This window comes from Pan troglodytes, chromosome 16 (assembly GCF_028858775.2).
Source record: "Pan troglodytes isolate AG18354 chromosome 16, NHGRI_mPanTro3-v2.0_pri, whole genome shotgun sequence".
Lineage (NCBI taxonomy): Eukaryota > Metazoa > Chordata > Mammalia > Primates > Hominidae > Pan > Pan troglodytes.
The window spans coordinates 5,521,834-5,539,903 of NC_072414.2; the positions used below are offsets into that span (position 1 = coordinate 5,521,834).

The following is an 18,070-nucleotide window of genomic DNA, read 5'->3' on the forward strand; positions in this document are numbered from 1 at the left end:
CCTGTCGCCCCCAAAGCCCTCACAGGGTCTGACCTCCCAGCATGCACATGCCTCTCCCTGAATCCCAACTGCCCACCCTGCCTGTTCCCTGGCCTCCTTCATCCTGTGCAGCCCATAGACTGTGACCATCTCTGCAGCCACTCTGGCCCTTCCTTTACCTTTGTCCTGTCAGAATATCTGAGCAGGATCTCCCAGGTCCATCCAAACACGTGCTTTGTCCACTTTTGACTAGGCCCTTGGGCATCACTGGGCTATCCCAGCTGTCCACAGGGCCTTCAATAATGCACATTGCACCTGGCTTATCCAAGCAGTGCTCAGCAGCCCACATTGACCAGGTCCCTGCTGACCAGACCCCGCACATCAGGTCCTCCCTGATGACACCCTCACTGATTAGACCCTCATGACCAGGCCCCACTAACAAAGCCCCCACTGCCAGGCACACAATGACAAGGACTCCACTGACCAGGACCTTACTGACAAGGCCTCACGGACCAAGTCCTTACTGACAAGTCCTCACTGACTAGGTCATTATTGACAAGGCCTCACTGATCAGGTTCCACTGATCATGACCTCATTCCCTGGCCCCAAAGATGAGGCCCCACTGACCAGGCCTCCAGGGAACAGGTTGCCACTGATCAGGCCCCTAATAACCAGGCCTAAGGTCACCAGATGCCCCTGACTGGGACCCTAGTGAGTAGACCCCACTGAACTGGCACCAAATGCTGAGATCCCCACTGACCAGGTCACCCTGTAGACCAGTGCTACAAAAGTCACCACTGACCAAGTCCTCTCTGACCAGGACGCTACAGATTAGGTCCCGCTGCAAGGCTGCCCTGACCAGGGCCCCACTGACAAGGGCCTCACTGATGAGGACACGCCCACCAGGGTCTGCTGACTGGGTCCCATGTGCCCAGTCCTCCACTGAATAGCACCCCTTGACCTGGTCACCAGTGCCCCAGCCCATGCTGACCAGGCCAGCACTAAGCCCCAGCTGACCAGGTCTCCACTGATCAAGCCCCACAGCCCAGGTTTGCACTGACCAGACAGCAAACAACTGGCAGCCAATAGGTCCCCACTCACCAAAACCCCCACGACTAGACCCCACTAATGAGACCCTCTCTAAGCAGACCCCTGCTGACCACAATCCCACTAAATAGTCCTCATTGACCTAGGTCCACTGACCAGGCCCACACTGATCAGGCCCCTCCTAACCACACCGGAAATCCAAGCGTCAATGACATGTTTCATATGGCAGAAGTTGGAACAAGACAGAGAGAGGAAAGAGGTTCCACAGCCTTTTAAACTACTAGATCTCATGAGAACTCACTCACTATCAGGAGGATGGCATTAAGGGCTCGGTGCTTTGCCATTTGTGAAGGATCCACTCCCACTCCTTTATGATTAAAGCTTTTTCCACCTAGGCCCCGACTCTAACATTAGGGAGTGTACTTTCACATGAGTTTTGGAAGGGGCATAGAGAAAAACCGTATTATTCTGTCCCTGACCCCACAAATCTCATGTCCTTCTCACATTGCAAAATACAGTCATGCCTTGCCAGCAGTCTCCCAAAGTCTTAACTCATTTCAGCATTAACTCAAAGTTACAAAGTCCAAAGTCTCATCTGGGTCAAGGCTATATTCTCTTTTGCCTACGAGTCTCTGAAATAAAAAGCAAGTTCACTGTGTCTAAGGTACAATGATGGTACAGGCGTTGTGTAAGCTTTCCATATCCAAAATGGAGACATTTTCCAGAAACCTTCTTATTTTTATGAGGCCCCCTCAGCCTGGCCTTCACTGTCCATGTTTTTGTCAGCATTCTTGTCACAGCCATTTAACCAGTCTCTAAGATGGTCCAAAAATGTTCTCATCTGTCTGTCTTCTTTGGAGCCCTCCAAACTCTTCCAACCTCTACCCATTACCCAGTTCCGAAGTTGCTTCCACATTTTCAGGTATCTTTATAGCAATGCTCCAGTCCTCATTTGCCATTTTTGGTAAGATTTATTTTGAAAAAGAGGTTTAATTGGCTCATGGTTCTGCAGAGTGGACAGGAAGCTTAGTGCTTCTGCTTCTGGGGGGCCTCAGAAATCTTTCAATCATTGTGCAAGCTAATGAAAGAGTGAATTGTCTCACATGGCAAGAGGAAATCACGGAGAGTAGGGAGTGATATAGTGTTTTCAGTGGCCAGATCTCACGAGAAGTCACTCGTGATTGTGAGGACAGTACCAAGGGGATGGTGCTGAACCACTCATGAGAAATTTGCCTTCATGATTCAATCACCTTATACCAGGATCCACCTCCAACATTAGGAAGCATAACTCAATATGAGATTTGGTGGGGACACATATTCGAATTGCCTCATCAGTCTTTGAGTATAAAGACATCCATAGCAGGCTTTATCCAGCCAGCTTCTTTGTGATTCTTTATAGGGTTTCAGATCTATAGGATATCCACTAAAAATATTCCTACTTCAAAAGGCAATAAAGTAAGTGGTATTATCATTCTTCAAAAAGTTACAATGGTAGTGTAGGCATTCATAGTATGATTTAGTTCATTTGCTACTGTTTCTATTCTATCACCATATTAACACTTTCCTACACAATTCTATATTCAGCTGGCTTTCAGTTGAGCACAAAGTCATCCTTGTACTACCACCGATAGCTGGCACCAGCTCTTTGATACTGTTATCATTCTGCTGTAGAAAGTACCCGTGAACTGGAAAAAGTCCACAATCGAATAGCTAGTCATTCAACACTATCAAATTTTAGGTGACTTTTTGAAAAAATAGTATCTCTTGTTGCAAGAAATGCTCCATCTGTGATTTCAAGTCTCTCACTTGAGTGAATTGGATGGAAGTGGTGAATTTCAGCCAAAGTGGCCAAAGAAATCCTGTTCCTGTCATAATGATGCCATCAGCCTCTGCACCTCTGTCTTCCCTTCTGCCACATGTTGTCGGTTCTCCGTGACTTTGGTAAGAGCTTCCTTGTGTATGTGGATGATGTCCAGGATGTTTGTCTTGTGTCCCTGAGACAGCACTAACAGGTCCATGGCTGGGTCCAGGTCCTTCCTGGACTGACTGGCAGGGAGCTTACTGATGTTCTTGAAGGCATCTCTGGTGAAGTGGATGGCCTAGTCAAGTTCCAAGGCCTGGCTGAGGCTGAAGAAAAACTGGCCACCTTCTGATGCTCTTTCTAAAAGCCTGTCACTGTCATCTGCTTGCTTGTCAACTCATTGGCTGTGAGGTTGAGCTGAGTGGCCTGTGTCCATCTTCTTGGGGAAGCATTTGAAGCCATCAGTCTTTCTCTCCCACCCCTAAAGGTTGATGGTCACCACCTGGGGGTGTGCTGATGGTCAGAAAGAAGCCAGCACTCACTATCTCATCCTTCTCAGCCTTCCTCTTGCACTCTCTCCAGGCTGTCTCTTCAGTGGTGGTGGTATATATCAGAAAGTGATAGAAGATATGGCACTGTGCCCACACCCAGAAGCTGGCCATGTGGTTGGCTCATCCACCAGAATGGATGCTCTGGGTGCTCTTTGAGCCAGCTTGGTCTTGCCTAGCATGCACAGGCTCCAGGTACCGACATGTTGCTCTGAGTGAGCTTGTCCTGCCTTGGGCCAAATTCTGTCAGGCCAGGGCCACAAAAGGCCGAGTCCCACGGGTGGTAATCCTGGCTGCTTTCTGCACTTCCACATAAAGACCTCCTGAAGATGGCCTGTGGTCTACCTCTTTGCAACCAAGAAGCCCACAGTGCCATATGAATCCTCAGGCATGGACTAGAGCCCCCGAGGAAGCACACACCCTGCTCCTGAGCCTGCTGCTCATTTTCTCTGTGTGGCTCCATTTGTGTCACAGTTGTTGCACAGACTTGTGCATGCTGGGCAAGGCCAAGCTGGCTCAAAAAGCAACCAGCCACCTCTGCAAGGTTGTGCCAGGGGCCGGTGGACCGGCCACCAACCTCACTCACTGCTGGTCAGGTTACATCAGTTATTCTACCCTAGAGGTAGGGCCCCAGTGCCATATGCTTTTCCTCAGGCCTCTGCTCTATCAGTCATCAGGCGGCAACCACTCAGGCTGTGGGAACCTGGCCATCCCTCCTTCCTTGAGTAGCTGAGGTTGCTGGCTTGTCCGCCTACTACAGGCACAGCCTTGCAGATGTGGCTAGTTGCTCAGAGCCAGCTTCGCCTTGCCTGGCATGCATAGGCCCCAGGTACTGACACTCTGCTCCGAGTCAGCTTGTCCTGCCTTGGGTCAAATTCTAAGTCTGGCCAGGGCCACAGAAGGCCCAGTCCCCTGGGTGCTAATCTTGGCTGCTTTCTGCACTTGAACATAAAGTCCTCCTCAAGACAGCCTGTGTTCTGCCTCTTGGCGACCAAGAAGCCTACAGTGCCATACGAGCCCTGAGGCATGGACTGGAGCCACAAAGGCAGTGCACGCCCCGTTCCTGAGCCTGCTGATCATTTCCTCTATATGGCTCCATTTGTAGCACACTTGTTGCAGTGAGGCTTGTGCATGCCAGGCAAGGCCAAGCTGGCTCAAAGAGCAAGCAGCCACCTCTGCAAGGGTGTGCCAGGAGTAGATGGACCAGCCGCCACCCTCACTCACTGCCAGACGTGGTACATCAGTTCTTCTACCCTAAAGGTGGGGCCAAGAGGCAGACCACAGGCCATCTTGAGGAGGACTTTATGTTCAAGTGCAGAAAGCAGGCAGGATTACCACCCTGGGTACTCGCCCTTCTGTGGCCCGCAGTGCCATATAAGGCATGAGGCATGGACTAGTGCCATCTGCTTTATACAAAAATTAACTTAAGATTGATTAAAGAGTTAAATATGCCACCTGCTTTTCCTCAGGCCTCTGCTCCATCAGGCATCAGGTGGCAGCTACTTATGCTGTTGGAACCTCGCCATCCAAGCTTCCTTGAGCGGGTGAGGTTGCTGGCTTGTCCGCCTGCTACAGGCACAGCCTTGCAGAGGTGGCTGGTTGCTCTGAGCCAGCTTGGCCTTGCCTGGCATGCATAGGCCCCAGGTACTGACACTCTTCTCCGAGTCAGCTTCTCCTGCCTTGGGCCAAATTCTAAGTCTGGAGAGGACCACAGAAGGCAGAGTCCCCTGGATGGTAATCCTGAGTACTTTCTGCACTTGAACATAAAGTCCTCCTCAAGACAGCCTGTGGTCTGCAGCTAGGCAACCAAGAAACCCGCCATAGGAACCCTGAGGTATTGACTGGAGCCCCAAAGGCAGGGCACACCCTGCTTCTGAGCCTGCTGCTCGTTTCGTCTATGTGGCTCCGTTTGTTGCACAGTTATTACACTGAGGCTTGTGCATGCTGGGCAAATTCCAAGCCACTTAGAATTTGGTCCAAGGCAAAACAAGTTCACTGGGAGCAGCGCGTCGGTACCTGGGGCCTGTGCATGCCAGGCAAGGCCAAGCTGCCTTAAAGAGCAAACAGCCTCCTCTGCAAGGGTGTGCCAGGAGCCGGTGGACCCACCACCAACCTCACTCACTACCGGTCAGGGTGCATCAGTTCTTCTACCCTAGAGGTAGGGCCCAACTGCCATCTGCTTTTCCTCAGGCCTCTGCTTGATCAGCCATCAGGCAGTGGCCACTCATGCTGTGGGAACCTGGCCATCCCTGCTTCCTTGTGTAGCTGAGGTTGCTGGCTGCTCCACCTCCTCCAGAAGCACCCTTGCAGTGGTAGCTGGTTACTCTTTGAGCCAGCTTAGCCTTGCCTAGCATGTACAGGCCCCAGCTACTGACACACTACTCCGAGTGAGCTGGTCCTGCTTTGAGCCAAATTCTAAGTCTGGCCTGGGCCACAGAAGGCCGAGTCCCCTGGGTGGTAAACCTGGCTGCTTTCTGCCCTTGAACATAAAGTCCTCCTCGGCTGGTCTATGGTCTACCTCTTGGCAACCAATAATCCTGCAGTCCCATACAAGCCCTGAGGCATGGACTGGAGCCCCAAAGCAGTGCACATCCTGCTTCTGAGCTTGCTGCTCATTTCCTCTGTGTGGCTCCATTTTTAGCACAGTTGTTGCATTGAGGCTTGTGTATGCCGGGCAAGGCCAAGCTGGCTCAAAAAGAAACCAGCCACGTTTGCAAGGGTGTGCCTGAAGTGGTTGGACTAGCCATCAACGTTGCCCACTCAAGGAAGCAGGGAATGCACGTTTGTACCATGCATTTCACTACAGGTCATTTCCCCTGAGGTTGGTGGCCTAGGTTTTCTTCTAGATTTTTTATGGTTTTAGGTCTTACTTCTAACTCTTTCATCCATCTTACTTAATTTTTGTTTAAGGTGTATGGGTGTGGCCCAGTTTCAGTTTTCTGCATTTGGCTAGCCAGTTTTCCCAACACCATTTATTAAATAGGGTATCCTTTCCCATTGCTTGTTTTTGTCAGGTTTGTCAAAGATCAGATGCTTTTAGATGTGTGGTGTCATTTCTGAGGCCTCTGTTCTGTTCCATTGGTCTATAGATCTGATTTGTTACCAGCCCCATGCTGTTTTGGTTACTGTAGCCTTGTAGAATAATTTGAAGTCAGGTACTGTGATGCCTCTAGCTTTGCTGTTTTTGCTTAGGATTGTCTTGGCTATGTGGGCTCTTTTTTGGTTCCATATGAAATTTAAAGTAGTTTTTCTAACTCTGTGAAGAAAGTAATGGTAGCTTGATGGGGACAGCAATGAGTCTATAAATTACTTTGGGTGGTATAGCACTCAGGCACAGAAATGTCCTTGTGTTAGGTAATACCATTCAGGACATAACCATGGGCAGAGTCTTCATCACTAGAACACCAAAAGCAATGGCTGCAAAAACCAAAATTTACAAATGGGATCTAACTAAACTTAAGAGTATCTGCAGTGCAAAAGAAACTATTATCAGAGTGAACAGGCAACCCACAGAATGGGAGAACATTGTTGCAATCTATCCATCTGACAAAGGGCTAATATGCAGAATCTACAAAGAACAAATTTACAAGAAAAAAAAAACCATCAAAAAGTGAGCAAAGGGTATGAACAGACACTTACCAAAGAAGACATTTATACAGCCAACGAACATGTGAAGCAAAGCACATCATCACTGGTCATTAGAGAAATGGAAATCAAAACCACAATGAGATACAATCTCACACCACTTAGAATGGTCATCGTTAAAAAATCAGGAAAGAACAGATGCTAGAGAGAATGTGGAGAAATAGGAAAGCTTTTACACAGTTGGTGGGAATATAAATTACTTCAACCATTGTGGAAGACAGTGTGACAATTCTTCAAGGATCTACAACCAGAAATATCATTTGATCCATCAATCCCATTACTGGGTATATACCCCCAAAATTATAAATCATTCTAATATAAAGACACATGCACCTGTCTGTTTATTTTGGCACTGTTCACAACAGCAAAGACTTGGAACCAACCCAAATGCCCACCAATGATAGACTGGATAAAGAAAATGTGGCATATATGCACCACGAAATACTATGCAGCCATAAAAAGTGATGAATTCACGTCATTTGCTGGGACATGAATGAAGCTGGAAACCATCATTTTCAGCTAACTAACAGAAGAACAGAAAACCAAACACCACATGTTCTCACTCATAACTGGGAGTTGAACAATGGGAACACATGGACACAGGAAGGGGAACATCACACACCAGGGCCTGTCAGGGTGGGGGGCTAGGAGAGGGATGGCATTAGGAGAAATAACTAATGTAGATCATGGGTTGATGGATGCAGCAAGCCACCATGGCATGTGTATACCTATGTAACCTGCATGTTCTGCACATGTACCCCAGAACTTAAAGTATAATTTTAAAAAAAAGAAATTTGCTTTTAATTAAGCTTTTAATCATAGAACTTGTGAAGAAAATCCTTTTGAATCTTTTATTACCACATCATAGCTGGGACAAACTGCTGACGCTTTAAAAGTAACACAAATATCAAACAGAAAGAACTAGACTTAGGAACCAAACTCAGGTTTCTGTAGTGAACAGGGCAGAATCTTCACATTGGGTCACCACAACTACTCCTTCAGTTTAGCCTTGTCTAGCAAAAGGGTGGCCTTGTTATATAGATGAGACCACTTATGTAAAAAAAAAAAAAAAAAAAAAAGTTTTAAAAAATTTCTGCTAACTGGAATGTTTTTTGTTGTTGTTTATTTGTTTGTTTGTTTGTTTGCAGCCATAGGAGTTTTAGCCAATTCAGAGGACTTGCTCCCCACAATTTGGAAAATTCCTTTGGATTTGACCAAGTAAGGAAGAGACGGGAGAAAAGTGAAACAACAACAATAAAGCCCCAAGTATAAACAAACAAAAAGAGTTAAGCAAAACAACAAATGCACAATTCATATGATTACTGAGTGTTCTAATGGTAAGGAGAAACTAAAAGCAGAAATTAAAAGCAGCTGGTGAGTAATCTTAAATTTTAGTCATTAAGGAAAAATTTTAAGACAAAACTCTAATTCAGCTACTTACCTGGAAACAAGGCTCAGGCTGGTGATCGTTCTCTGCCATCTTAGAAGCTGGAAACAACTTACACTCACCTTCCCTGTCAGAAGCAAGCTGAAACTCAGGAAAGGAGGTGCCTGCTCTCCATCACCACAGAAGCAGGAAAACTTGCCTTTGTTATGCCCAGACCGTTAGTTCCCCAAAGAAGACCACCAGAGTCCAGAGTCAAAGCCAAGCGGCAAGGATCTTTACTATAAGTTCGAACCTGGTCCCTCCATTCCACAGCATACAAGAGGGCCCTGAACAATGCGAGTGTTTGCTTTTTATAGCCTGAAAGTTACAGGGGAACAAAGGAATTCTTTTGGTTCCTGCTCTTTCAGTAAAACTTTGAACGGCTGTCCCCTTATCAGAGACTTTCCTGGTGGTGTTTGTACTGGGCTCAGGAAGTTTGAGAGATATATGGCGATATGTGGTGGGATGGGAGGATGGGATGTGTTTGTACTGGGCTTGTTTGTTTTGAGCCCGGGGCTGAGGAATGTGCCCGGCTCCTTTCACCTTCCTTGTTGGAAATGAGTAAAACTTCAGAAAAGGAGTTGTACAGCAAAATCAAACTTAGATCTCAACCAGATTTTGGGAGATCAGGGACTCTTTGCAGGGGAGAAGCTCCACAACCTCAGCAAATTATTCTGTTGGTTTGGGCAATAAAGATAGCCCAGGTTGGTATCAATCAATAATGAGATTTATCAAAGGTCAGGACCACCTTTGTAATGTCCTTCTCTGTCTTTTTTTATCTTTATTGGTATATACATTTTGTCGAAACTGGGAGTGTAACACCTGATTTCTTCTGTTTTCCATTTGCTTGAAAGATTTTTCACCATTCCTTCATTTTGAGCCTATGTATGGCACTGCATGTGAGATGGGTTTCTTGGAGACGGCATACTCAAATGGGTCTTGGTTCTTTATCCAGCTTGCCCCCCTGTGTCTTTCAATCAGCATTTAGCCGATTTCCATTTAAGGTTAGTAATGGTATGTGTGGATTAGATCCTGTCGTCATGCTGTCAGCTAGTTATTTTGCAGACTTGTGTATGTGGTTGGTTTTTAGCATTACTGGTCTGTGTACTTCAGTGCATTTTTGTAGTGGCTGGTGATGGTCTTTTCTTTCCATATTTAGTGCTTCATGTAAGCTCTTGTAAGGTAGATCTGGTGATAATGAATTCTCCCAGCATTTGCTTGTCTGAAAAGGATCTTTTTTCTCCTTCACTTATGATGCTTAATTTTGCTGGACATGAAATTCTGGGTTGAAATTTCTTTTTCTTTTAACCATTTATAATAACACCATGTTATTATATGGTATATCTGTCTCTGCCATACTACGTGAAATTTCTTTTCTTTAAGAAGTTGAATATCTTTTCTGGCTTGTAGGGTTTCAGCTGAGAAGTCTGCTAAGGCTGATGGAATTCCCTTTGCAGGTGACGTTGCCTTTCTCCCTAGCTGCCTTTAACATTGTTTCTTTAATTTTGACCTTGGAGAATCTGATGATTATATGTCTTGGGGATGATCTTCTCGTGGCTTATCTTACTGAGGTTCTCTGGATTTCCTGAATTGGAATGTTGGCCTGTCTGGATAGGTTGGGGATATTCTCATGAATGATATTCTGAAGTATGTTTTCCAAGTTGGTTCCATTCTCCTCATCTCTTTCATGTACACTAATCAGTCATAGATTTGGTCGTTTATATAATCTCATATTTCTTGGATGTTTTGTTCATTCATTTTCCTTCTTTTTTCCCCCATTCTTGTCTGCCTGTTTTATTTCAGAAAGCCGGTTTTCAAGCTCTGGGATTCTTTCCTCTGCTTGGTCTATTCTGCTGGGTGGTCTTGCACATGAGATGTAGCTGGTGTGACCTCAGCCCTCCTTAGTCTGCTTGCCTCTCCCAGGACCCCAGCCTGGCCACACCTGCTTACAGGGCAATCTCGGGTGCCCACACACACTACAATAATTTTCATAATGCAATCACACATAATCACTATGTGACTGCATTATGAAAATTCTTGTAGTGTGCTTTTCAGCTCTATTAGGTCGGTTATGTCTTCTTTATACTTGCTATTTTGTCTGTTAGCTCCTACAATGTTTTACAATGATTTTTAGCTCACTTGTATTGCATGACAACATACTTCTTTCACTCAGTGAACTTTGTTGCTACGCATATCCTGAACCCTGCTTGTATCATTCCAGACATCTCAGCCTCAGCCCAGTTCTGAACACTTGCTGGAGAGTTGATACAGTCATTTGGAGGAAAGAAGGCATGCTGACTTTGAGTTTTCAGTGTTCTCGCACAGATTCTTTCTCATCTTTATGGGCTTATCCACCTTCCATCTTTGAGGTTGCTGACATTCGGACAGGGTATTTTTGTTTTATTGTATTTGATGATCTTGAGGGTTTCATAGTGGGATAAGGTGGATTCAGCCAACTGGCTTTGTTTTCGGAGGATTTTAGGGGGGCCAATGTGCAGCTCCCAATTCTTGGACTGTGTGCTTTAACTCTGGGGAACTTGTCTTGGGCCCCAACTTTGTTCTCTGGCTCTTGGAGGTTTGGAGTCCACTGCACTGAGGGGACCAAAGTGTGGCAACTGTGGCAGAATGCTAGTGGATGCAAAAGTCCCTGCCTCCCTGCGGGCGTTCACCCAGTGGTGGAGGCAAGACAGCTGGGGTGTGGACCAGGGGTCCCCTGCTGTGTGTGTGTTGCCCTGGAGGTAGTGTTGGTTCATGGTGGGATGCTGGCCAGTGCAGGCCATGGTGCCTTCTCTGTGCCCCTCAAAGCAACAGTGGTCACTCAGGGTATAAGAAGGTCCCTTTTTCTCTGCACAGCATTAGCTCAAGGGTTAGGGGCTGGCAGGGATGGGGTTCTTGATTCTGTGCCCACCAAGGCTCTGTCTTCAATGGCAGTTGGTGTGGGTTGGGGTGTGTCCTGCACTCCCCTGTGCTGTCAGGGCAAGTACAGCAAAACCCACATGTGTAAACACACACAGCAAAGTGATGTAGGAAGTTTCCACATAAAGGGCTGCAGTATGGAGAGGTAATGTGCAGGCTGGTGCGTGGCTGTTGGGGCCACCTTGCTGCAGCTCTCCACTGATCAGGTACAGTCCACTAGCACGGAAGCTATGCTGTGGGCATCCGAGAGTGCCCTGTATGCAGGTGTGGCCAGGCTGGGGTCCTGGGAGAGGCAAGCAGACTAAGGAGTGCTGATATCAGACCAGCCCCATCTCATGTGCAAGACTGCCCAGCAGAGATCAGGTCTCAGAGGAGAACTCTCTCAAAAGTGAATCCCCGGCACAGCATAGCTGCTTTACACAAACATGGCCAGGCTTCTTTTTTAAGCAAGTCCCCTTTTTGAAGAGGGGAACTCTGGGACCTGATCTCTGCTGGGCAATCTTGAACATGAGATGGGGCTGATCTGAACTTAGCATTCCTAAAGTGCTGGGATAAAGTATCTCACAAGGGCACGTGGAGCCTAGAGAGATAGCTGTCCCTGCCCTCTGGGCTCCACATCACCTGACTTGCTGCTCCACCACTCTGCTTGTCTCCTGGGTACTCCATCCCATAGAGATGTGAGTTAGCAATCACTTAGCGTAATCAGCCCAGGATGGAGGGTCTGTGTTGTGAGGCCAAGCCAGTGTTCCCTCTCTGGTGATGAGCAGTGGGGGGTGTGTGGTACCCGTGGGAGATGGACTGGCTTGTTCATTGGGTCAACCGCAGCTTATTGGAGGTGTCAATATGTCACTTAGGGTCTTTGCTCCCTTGATATTCTGAGGGTAGCAAGGGCAGTTTCACTGCAGAGGCAATGGCAGAGAGAATTTCGTTTGCTCCTGGAAGCTCTGTCCAGGGAATTGCTGAGTTGCTACTGGCTGGATAGCTCTGATGGTGGACTGGCTGGAGACCCAGGTCAGTAGGACCAGCCCATCAAGTAGACTGTGTGGCCACTTTTCTGTCAGGCTGCTGTGGTATGCTGGGGGTCCCCTCCAGTCCCTAATTGCCTTGTATTTTCCAGGGAAGATGATAGCCTGCCCCTTCCTCTGGGAGCTCTGTGCCACTGAGGTACGAACTTGTTGCCAGTATGAACACACCTATAAGATGTGACTGGAGGCAAGTTGAGAAGTCTTACCTAGTCAGGAGGAACAAAAACAGGCACTGACTTAAAAAAAAAAAAGTCTGGGCACGTTTTTCTAGAGCAGCTGTGCTATGTCGGGTGTTCACTTCCACTCCTGGTTGCCTCAGACACTCTGAAGCCCTAATGCTGAAATGGCTGAGTTGCCCCAACAGCAAAGACAACAGTCTGGTCCTCCTCCTGGGAGCTCTGACTCAGGGAGGCCTGAAACCTCTGTGGGCCAGAGAACAGCAGTGAAGGCAGCTGGAGACCCTGGTTGAAAGGCTTCACCTGCTGATTAGAAATGTGGTCGGGGACTGACTTAAACAAGAGTCTGGCCATGTTTTTGTAGTGTGGCCGTGCTGCGCTGAGGTTCCTCTTCCACCCCTTGTCACCTTGGGCTTTCCAAAGCCCGCAAACCAGAACTGCTAGTCACCCGAACAGCAAAGGTGGTGGCCTCCCCCTCTCTCTGGGAGCTCTGTCCCGTGAACACTTCAAATTTCTCTTGGCCAAGGAATGCTGGTGGCGGTAGCTGGAGGCCCCATTTGGGAGGTCCTGTACAGTGATGTGCAACAGGGTCGGGGGCCTGCTTACAGAAGCATTCTGGCCATGATTTGGTAAAGCAGCTATGCTGTGCTGTGGGATCTCTTCTGCCCCTTGTCGGTTTGTACTCTCCAAAGCCCTCAGGCTGGAATGACTAAGTTGCCTGAACAGGAAAGATGGCGGCCTGCCCCATCTATTCTCTCAGAGTTCATCTTGTTTGATGGAGATTAATTTTTAGTCTGTTAATTTTACTGTCTACATTGGACTTGTTCGGAAAGAATCTGCTATCTTTTAGGTTAGATATATGAGAATTCATTGTTTTCTGTAAATAAACCTGTTCATGTCTTGTTCTCTGGAAAGAAATCTCTTTCAACTATCTGACTTTGGTCACAGTTATGTAGAGCAGTAGCCAGTCTATAATGACATAATTGAATTTCCATTTCCAGTGTTTTGTTTTTGTGTCTTACATTGTACAGTTCAGAAATGAGCATTTTATTCCCAATTGTCAAAATGCTAAGCTGTCCACTGTACTGAAATACTGTTTTTGTTAATGCTTCGTCATTCAATTTTGTTTAAGGTGAACACTTTTATCCAACTTTTCTCAAGTCAGAGTACAGGTAAGCCCTGGCTACCTCGAGCCACTCTCAGGGAGACCAAAACCCTTCATACCTTCCAAGTTGGGGTACAAAAAAGTGGGGCCATGAAGGCTAGTCATTCAAAATAAAACAAAATTTAAAAGTATTAAGGCAAAGATTTAAAAAATTTTGCATTACATAATTTACACAAAAGCAATGCTATCGCCTACCATGTGTGAACTCGGGAGAGGACTGGGGTGGGCCATTCTCCTTAGAGAGAAGTAGGGTGGCTTTTAGGAGGGCAAGGGGCTTCCTGAAACAATGCATCTCACAATATTTGGAATGACTATTGAAAAGAAGAACATTGTACAATCAAAGTCCTTGGCGACATTGTAGAACTAACGGGTGCTGACCCCTGAGCCACAACCACAGTTCTGGGTTTGGGGTTTGGTAAAACCACCCCAAGGACAGAGTTCTGGGACCGAGTTTTGGAGGAACCAAGGCGCCTCCCAGGGATGGTGTGTCACTCCTGCTTGCCATGAAATGTGCACACAGGCTGTCCCCCTGCCCATCCCATCCTGCTGGACAGGATGGAGGAAGTGAGGGAACAGGCAGGGTGGACAGCTGGAATTCAGGGAGAGGCAGGTGCATGCTGGGAGGTCAGGACCTGTGAGGGCTGTGGGTTCATCAGGTGGAGTGGGCTCCAGGTGCACCCTCAGTGCACAGGGCAGGTCTCAGGCCAGGCTCCCTGGACCCCAGCTGGGTGATGTGGTCACTCCCTGGGGGACTGCTGTCAGACCCTGGCCACCCTCCCTGGGCAGCACCATCCCATCCCAGAACTGGACTGAGTCCTAAAACAGGACAGTGCTGCCCAGGCCTGACAGACTGGGAGGACCTGTGAAGTCCTCCATCCCTAGACCAGCCTCCCAACAGCAGGGACAGTCTCCTACCTTTACCTTCAGGGCAATGACTGATATATCTCATTCTAAGGCAACCAAGGCAGAGCTGAGGACCTGTGCCAGGCTGGGAGCCAGTCCTCTCCCTAAATTGGCCTTAGGGAAGCCTCATCCCTGTCCCAGTGCACTGCAAGTTTCAGCCCAGGAGACACATAGGGAAGTGAGGACGGGGCCTCCCCACTGGCTGACCCTGGAAAAGCGGGACCTGGGAGAAGAGGGAGTGCAGGGCTGGCAGGGGATGCTCCAGGCCCATGGAGAGCTCAGGCTGCACCAACGGGCTGCCCCTCCTGGGCTGGAGGCTGTGCCCTCTACAGTATCTGAGGAAGTCCAGTCCTGAGATGGGACAGTGCTACCCAGGGTGGGTGGCCAGCACCTGACAAAAGTCTCCCAGCAAGTGACCACATCACCCAGCCAAGGTCCAGGGAGCCTGGGCCAAGACCTGCCCAGTGCGCTGAGGGTGCACTTGGAGCCCACACCACCTGACGCCCCCACAACCCTCATAGGGTCTGACCTCCCAGCATGCACCTGCCTCTCCCTGAAACCAAGCTGCCCACCCTGCCTGTTCCCTGGCCGCCTCCATCCTGTGCAGACCATAGACTGTGACCATCTCTCCGAGCACTCTGGCCCTTCCTTTACCTTTGTCCTGTCAGAATCTCTGAGCAAGATCTCCCAGGTCCATCCAAACACCTGCTTTGTCCACTTTTGACTGGGCCATTGAACACCACTGGGCCACCCCAGCTGTCCACAGGCTCCTCGATAACATGCATTTCCCCTGACATCTCCCAGCAGTACTCAGCAGCCCCCACTGACCAGGTCCCTGGTGACCAGATCCAGCATATCACTTCCTCCCTGACCACACCCTCACTGATTAGAGCCCCATCACCAGGCCTCACTAACTAGATTCCCGCTGCCAGGCCCACAATGACCAGGTGTCCACTGACAAGGACCTTACTGACAAGGCCTCACTGGCAAGGCCTCACTGACGAGGTCCTTACTGACAAGGCCTCACTGATCAGGTTCCACCGATCATGACCCCATTGTCTGGTCCCACAGACGAAGCCCCACTGACCAGGCCTGCAGGGAATAGGCAGCCAGTGACCAGGCCCCTGCTAACCAGGACTGAGGTGACAAGATGCCCCTGACTGGGACCCTAATGACTACGCCCCACTGAACAGGCACGCACTGCTCAGATCCCCGCTGACCAGGTCACCCTGTAGACCAGTGCTACAAAAGCCACCAATGATCAAGTCCTCTCTGACCAGGCCCCCACTGATTAAGTTCCACGGACCAGCCTGCCCTGACCAGGGCCCCACTGACAAGCGTCTCTGCTGACTAGGTCCCAAGGTCTCCACTGACCAAGTCCCACAGCCCAGGTTGGCACTGATCAGACACCAAACATTTCTCTACCACTATCAACCCACTCACCAAGACATGCACTACTAGATCCCTCTAATGAGACCCGCTCTAAGCAGACCCCTGCTGACCACCCCCCACTAAATAGGCCTCACTGACAAGTCCCAACTGACTAGGTCCACTGAGCAGGCCCACACTGATCAGACCCCTCCTAACCATATCAGAAGACCAAGAGGCAATGAGATGTTTCATATGGCGGGAGTAGGAGCAAGACAGAGAGGGGAAAGAGGTGTGACATCCTGTTAGACAACCAGATTACATGAGAACTCACTATCAGGAGATCAGCATCAAGAAGACTAACCAATGGTGAAGGATTCTCCAACCACACCACTGCCCACTGCTTCCAGGCAGAAGCCTCCTGCAGAGGCAGAACCTCTTATGAAACTTCCACTATGGCAGTGCAGAAGGAAAATATAGGCTTTGAGCCCCCACACAAGAGGCCACGATCCTCCAGACTCCAGATTAATCAGCCCACCAACAGCTCACACTGTCAGTATGGAAAAGCTACAGGCACTCAACACCAACCCAGCCCATGAGAGCAGCCATGGGGGCTACACCCTGCAAAGCCACAGGTGCACTCTCCTAGTAGAGGTTTCCCATGAGCCTCTGCAGCAGGTTACTCCTACCCTCCCACCACCCTACTGATGACCTACTCCTCCCCACACTATCCCTCCTTTTCCTTCCACCCAACCACCTCCCATCCAAGATTAAGTCACCTCCCACCTGGCCCACCTCCAACATTAAGGATGACACATGAGTTTTATAGGGACACACAGCCAACCCATATTATTCTGACCCTGATTCCCCAGAACCTCATGTCCTTCTCACAGAGCAAAACACAATCATGCCTTTTCAAAAGTTTCCAAAAGTCTTAACTCATTCCGAATGTAAAAATTTCAAAATCTCATCTGAGACAAGGTTACAGTCCCTTCTGCCAATGAGTCCCTGAATTTAAAAGGGATTTCTTTTCCTTCAAGGTAGAACAGGCATTGGGTAAGGTTTCTCAATCCAAAGGGAAGAAGTTGCCCAGAAAAATAACACAAATGCAAGTCCAAAACCCAGCAGGACAGTATTCACTCAATCTCACAGCTCCAAAATCATCAAGAGAACTCACTGTCATGCGGACGGCATTAAGGAGATAGTGTTTACTCATTTGTGAAGAATCTGCCCCCCACCCTCACCTCTCACTCCCACCCACAAAATAATCTCTCCCATTCTCCCCACACCCCTACCTCCAACACCCACTCTTCTCCATGATAAAATCACCTCCCACCAGGTCCCACCTTTAACATTCCCCACTACAATTCCACATGAGTATTGGTAGGGACACAGAATCAAATCATATTATTCTGGCTCTTGCTCCCCAAATCTTGTATCCTTGTCACACTGCAAAATACACTGATGACTTCTCTACTGTCCCCCAATGACTTAACTCATTCCAGCATTTACTGAAATGTACAAGGACTTACAGACCCCATGCAAGTCAAAAACCCAGCAGGCCAGTCATTGAATCCTACAGCTCCAAATCATCTTTTCTGAATCTACATCTCACATCTAGAGCACAGGTGTGTGATGCCTGGGCTTCCAAGGCCTTGGGCAGCTCTGCACCTGTGGCTGTGCAGGGTCTATACCCCACAGCTGCCCTCATGGGCTGGGCTGATGTTGAGTGCCTGTAGCATTTCCATACTAAGGGTGCCAGCTGTTGGTGAGTCTATGAATCTGGAGTCTGGAGAACGGTGCCTCCATATTTAGGGACTCCAGCCCTAAATTCTCCTTCTGTACTGCCCTAGTAAAAGTTTCCCATGAGGCTCTGCCTCTTGGAAAAGATTCTGTGTGAACACCCAGGTTTTTCCGTACATACTCTGGAGTCTAGACAAAGGCTTGCAAGCGTCTAGTTTTGTGCTGTGTGCAGCTGCTGGCTTAACACTATGTGGAAGCCACCAAGCCTTGAATCTTGCACCCCTGAAGCAGTGATGCAAGCTGTACCTGTGCATCTTTCAGCCAAGGC

The 18,070-nt window shown here is 48.5% G+C and overlaps 1 long non-coding RNA gene across 1 annotated transcript in view; it reads left to right on the forward strand.

Moving 5' to 3' along the window:
- Positions 1–13,471, forward strand: part of LOC129137180 (uncharacterized) — a 52,690-nt gene extending 39,219 nt beyond the window's left edge. The window contains exon 3 of the long non-coding RNA XR_008539432.2: positions 8,169–13,471. This is a non-coding gene — a long non-coding RNA (uncharacterized LOC129137180). The remainder of the gene's footprint in view (positions 1–8,168) is intronic.
- The last annotated feature ends 4,599 nt before the right edge of the window (positions 13,472–18,070 follow it).